We start from the raw sequence: 5,846 nt of genomic DNA on the forward strand, positions 1-5,846 counted from the left end.
AGGGCCGGGACACCCCCGAACTGCCGGCACCGGGACAACCCCGAACCGGCGGCACCGGGCAGAGCAGGGCCGGATCACCCCCGAACCGGCGGGACACCCCCGAACTGGCGGCACCGGGTCGCTCCCGAACCGGCGGCACCGGGCAGAGCGCGGCCGGGACACCCCGAACAGGTGCAGCTGGGCACCCGCGGGGCTGGGAGGGCACCCAGCGGGCACCCAGGCACCCGCTGTGCTCCCCAGGCGCTCGGACAGAGCCGCGGAGCCGCAGCCGTGCGCTCTCGCTCCCGCACCACCTCTCCACCTGTGCCAGTCCCCGTGTGCCAGTCCCCGTGTGCCAGTCCCCGTGTGCCAGTCCCCGTGTGCCCCCATCCGAGCGCACCTGAGCACCGAGCTCACCTGCGCGGCCTCCCGGGAGCCTCCCCCCGTGCGAGTGCAGAACTCATCCCGTGCTCGTCCCCACGAGCCCGCGGCTCCCACTGCGGCTCTCCTGCCTCGATGTTCGGAGTGTCGCTGGAGTGAGGGAGTGGCTCTCGCTTTTTCCAAAGGGCCGGGAAATGCCCCCACACGCCACACATGCTCCATGCATCATCTTTCTCCGGATGACTCCACCAAGAACCCTGTACTCGCGCTAAAAAATAGCAAAAATGGCCTTTATCAAGGGCTCATACTGTGCCCAAACCATTGACCCCTTCTGAAAGAACACAAACACACCCAAAATACACCCAACATGCCCTGGTTTTTGGGAATTTGCTGTATTTTGGTGGCATCCACAAGTAGTAGCTGGAAAGGGATTTATCCCAAGGAGAGTTTCACCTGAAAAGGCTTCAGACCCACATGGAACAGAGTGCAAAGAAACACAGTTGCTATGTTCAAAAATAAAGAAAAAAAGAAACTTAAAATTCCCCCCCAAAAAAACTAGACTTGAAATAAAATCTCATGGGTTTTGGGCAAACCTGTGAGACCAAAACGCTGCACTACCCTGTGTTTACCAGCCCTAATTTTATCCCTCAGGAAGATTCCTGTAGGACGTCATTATTTCCACAAGTGAGAAAGGGGAGGAAAGAAATGAAGAGTAGAAAAACCCTCAACAGATTTTTAATCTGTTTTTTTAATTTTTAATTTTAAATCCCATAATCTGAAGAAAACACTTCAAAATAAAACAAAATGGGGTTGATACAGCTGAGGGGTTAAATGACTTGATTTATGGCATCCACTGGAAAAGATGAGGGCTTCAGGATTGTTCTCAGCACAGAAGAGACGGCCAAGTCTGTTTTTTTGGGATAAAAATACTCAAAATAAGGATCATAATGAAGGTGTTTTGCAGCCCAGGGGTGGTGCCAAATTGCGATTTCTCCCTGTACAATTTTTGGGGCGATGTTTTCCCCTCCTTGAGCTCATTTGCATGAGAATACCCTCTTGGGCAGGAGAATTGCTGCTTAATTAGCGAACAGCAATCACTTTAATTAGCATGTCTCCATGCTCCCTGCTATTTTGCATAGATTCAAATGAGATGCTCATTAGGGAGAAGGCGCCCGGACAAGCTACGCCCTTTAGCCACTCACTAACCCAATTAACTTCAGCCAAACCGTGCCTGGCCCTGTGCCAGGAGGGATCGTTCTGCTCCCACAAGGAAGGTGCAGAACCTCTCCCTTCAACCTGTTCACTTCCTCCAAACCTCTGAGGTTTCCTTCCTTGGAAGGTTTTTCTCCTTCAAGGTTTTCCTTCTTGCAAGGTTTTCTTCCTTGTCAAAGGTTTTCCTTCTTGTAATGTTTTCCTCCATACAAGGATTTTCCTACACTGAAAGTTTTTCCTTCCTTGAAATTATTTCCTCCTTGGAGTATTTTCTTCCTTACAAGATTTCCTTTCTTGCCTAAGGGTTTCCTCATTGCAAGGTTTTATTTCCTTGAAATATTTTCCTTCTTTGCAATATTTTCCCCACCCAAAGTTTATCATCCATATGAAGTTTTCCTCCTTGCGAGGTTTTGTTCCTTGGAGGTTTCCTTCCTTTCAAGGCTTTACCTCCATGCAAAGTTTCCCCTCCTCATAAGGTTTGCTTCCTGCAAGACTTTCCTCCTTTTCCTTGCTTGCTCAGAGCTGGGATTTGGGAGCAGAAATCGAGGACAGATCCCCAAAAAGCCACCCTCCCTCCTTGGGGATCCTCAAGCCCTCTCCTGCCAGGAATGCCGGCCCCTTCCCCCCGCCCAGGTGGGGCCATCATTCCTGGCAGGAGCACGAGGGAATTCGAGGGTCCCCTTTGTTTTTCCGCCCAGCCAGCGTGGTCCCAGCGAGGTTGGGTTTTATTTTATTTTATTTCTCTTGCCCCGTAATCCCATCGTCTTGTCACGGTTCCCCGGGAAGCGGGGCCGCTCCGAACAAAGCCCCCGGAGCATCCCGGGCTCCCGGAGGGGGTTTTGCAGCTGCGCCTCGGAGCGTGACCGATCGGGAATGAGCCTTCGCAGCGCGTCTAATGCCGCTTGGACAGGGAGCCTTTCATCCGCTCGTGGGAGTGAGGCCCCGGCATTGAGCCGGCAGCTCCCGGTGCTCCGGGGCTCGGCGCTGCCGGCCCCGCGGGAGCCGCTCGGCACCGCCGCCTTTGGGCTGAGCCGAGCGCGGAGCCCCGTGCTCGCCTCCGCTGCTGCGGGCTCGGCTGCGGAGATCGGGGGTGCAGGGGCTGAGGGTGGGAGATACTCCCCATCGCCATGGTCCAGCTGCTTCCCCATGCTGGGCTCCTTTTTGTGGTCTCCTTGCTTCTGGCTCTAGCGGTGCCTCATCCCGGTTCCCAAGTTCCCACTTCCACCTCCTCAGCAGCTTCCTTGTCCTGGTTCTCATCATCCTGTCCCTGGCAGGCACCTCCTTCCAGTCCCCATTCTCCTGCCTCCAGCAAGGAGCTTGTCCAGGTCCCATCATCCCACCCCTGCCCCCTTCAGATCTCTCATCCCGGTCCCCATCCTCTGTCCCTGTCCCCATCATCACGTCCTGGTCCCCATCATTTTGTCCTTGTCCCATCACCCTGGCCTGGATTCCAGCAGGTGCCTTGTCCCAGTCCCTGTGTCTCTCCACATGTCCAGCCCAAAGCCCCGATGCCCTTTGCCACCCAATGATCTTCATGGAGGGAAGGTTTGTGGGTCCTTTTTGGGAAGGGGACAGCAGGTGCCAGCCCGGTGCCCCCCAGCCTTGGCAGTGCAGGTGGCATTGGGTGGCAGCAGCTGCTGAATGTGCCCTGCAGCGTGACAGGCAATGTGTGTGAGGGGGGAATCTCGGGATTCCACTCCAAGAGAATGGATCAGGAGCAGGGCACAGAGGCTGGAGGGGTGCTGGGATGGAGCACACGTGGAAAGAGAAGATCACATCACCTGGGAAGAGAAGATGAAGATGAGGAGATGAGAAAAGACAACAGGAGAGAAAAGAGGAAGAGGAGAAGGACTAAAGGATGAGGAGGACTGGAAGATGAAGAGAAGGAAAGGAAGAGGAGTAGAAAGGAGGAGGAGGAAGAGGAGGACAGATATTACCTCTAAAGAAGCTGCTTCTCCCTGTGAGCTTTGCCAACCTATCACTTCATGCATTAGTCAGGGGGGTTTTGTTGGTTTATTTTTTCCCCCCAGTGAAAAGTGGCTTTTTGACCTGAACACATGTTTTCATAGAAAAGGGTTTTTTTTGGCTGAAAGGTTGTTTATTCCTTATTAAAAAGAAAATTGGTGAGGTTGGTGAGAAGGGTCACTGCTGCAAAACCTCTTTTTTTCTTAAAAAAGCCCCAACTAATCTATTTGGGCTTTTTTTTTTTTTCATCAAAAATACCTCTGCAGGAGGCTTTGGGAGTGAATCATTCCCAAAATCCCCTGTCCCACGCTGTGCCTGGTCCTGCCCAGCTTTATCATCTCCCCTGCAGCAAACACCCAGTGGCAACAAAATAAAATTAGAATTATTAGGAAATACTTTCTTTACTTTAATATTTTTTTCCCCAGCAGACTACAGGGTGATTTTGCCTCATTTTCCTGTATTTTGGTCATTTAACTCCATGCAGCTGCTTTGGCACCAAAAATTGCCTCAGTCTTTAGGAAGGAGCAAAGAACTACCCCATGCAGTGGGGTTACCTTTGGGAAGAGCCCAGACTGCTGGGGTGGGACAGAACTCCCTGCACCTCTGTGGAGGATTCTGAGGGTGATAAAAGGTTCTGTGGCCCGTGACATCTCCAGCACCTGCCTGCCCCAGGCCCAGCTGGAATGAGTCTTGCTGGAGCCTTGTCTCCAGCCTGGACTCTTGGACAGACCTTGGGCCCATGATTCAGGCAGCTTGTCCTCAACCTTCTCTTTGTATGGACCTCTGTGTTGCAGGGATGTTGTCTCCATCCTTTTCTTCCTGGCGAAACCCAGATCAGCATTGTGGGTCTCTTGTCTCCATCCCCATCTCCTGAAGGATCTCAGGTGGGTAGTGCAGGTACCTTCACTCCATCCCTGTCTCCTGAAGGATCTCAGGTGGGTACTGCAGGTACCTTCACTCCATCCCTGTGTCCTGAAGGATCTCAGGTGGGTACTGCAGGTACCTTCACTCCATCCCCATCTCCTGAAGGATCTCAGGTGGGTACTGCAGGTACCTTCACTCCATCCCCATCTCCTGAAGGAACCCACAGGACCTCAGTTCACTGCTGCAGCCAATCACCACCCTCTCTGAGCTCCCCAAAACCCAACCCACCACCTCACTTTGCTGGTGGTGCCCATTCCCACCCCAGCTGGACCCAGCTCGTGGTGGACGCCTCTCGAGGGGCCAGGACCGTGGTGGAGAGAGAACCGGAGAGGGGCGGAGGGGATGGAGCGCCTTCAAAATTGACACCATATGGCTGCTCCTTATCCCTGGGCCCAGTAAATAGGTCTTTCATGCTGGGCCGGTTGCCATAGGAGCAAACACGCAGGAAATATCCCAGATAACTCGAATAGTGGTGAAAACATATGTTTTGGATAAAACCCGGCAGAAAATCGCCCCGTTTAACCCCTCCAAGGCGGTTTTAACCCCTTTGCCACACCTCAGTGCTGGCATGCAGCGGGGAAACTGAGGCACGCCGGGTCTGGGCCTCTCGTTACCTGGCAGTGGGAAATCTGACTGGTTTTTTGCCATGAAGAGGGATTGCTCAGGTTCCCTGTGTCAGCTTGCCGCCTCCTCCTCCTCCTCCTCCTCCTCCTCCTCCTCCCCAGAGCCCCTTATCAAGACTGATGGCTGGATGCAAGGCCGTGTGCAAGCATTTTGCTTTGATTTGCCAAGGAATTTGCTTTGCTTTTGCTTTTTTTTATTTTCCCTTTTTTTCCCCTCCCTGCTCTTCTTTTTCTCTCTTTTTTCCAGCCTCAGCCAAACCTTTCCTTATCGCATCTGGCGAGCAGCGGGCCCCCAGCGCTGCCCTGGCCGCCGGCCAAGCGCGGAGCCGACAGCCAGGCGGCCACAGCACGGCCAGGTCTCCCCACACCACAGCATCCTGTGAGGCTGAGCCCCAAGAAACCAACAGCCCTGCCTCTCAGCAAGGGGAAACTGAGGCAGGGAAGGCCTGAAAAGCCGCTGCAGGTGTTCTTGTAAAGTGGTTTGTGCATCCCTGCCATGCTGCAAGTGTCCCGGTGTGCTACAAATATCCCCGTGCACTGGCAATATCCCTGGGTGTTGCTAACATCCCACACACCCTGAGCATTCCTGTGTGCTGCCAGCATCCCTGCACACTACTGCAAACATCCCTGGGCACTGCCAGCACCCCTGTGAGCTGCATCCCTGCACCCCATAAACATCCCTGGGCACTGCCAGCATCCCTGTGAGCTGCATCCCTGCATCCCCTAAACATCCCTGGGCACTGCCAGCATCCCTGCGTGCTG

The sequence above is a fragment of the Parus major genome, chromosome 24, assembly GCF_001522545.3.
Source record: "Parus major isolate Abel chromosome 24, Parus_major1.1, whole genome shotgun sequence".
NCBI lineage: Eukaryota > Metazoa > Chordata > Aves > Passeriformes > Paridae > Parus > Parus major.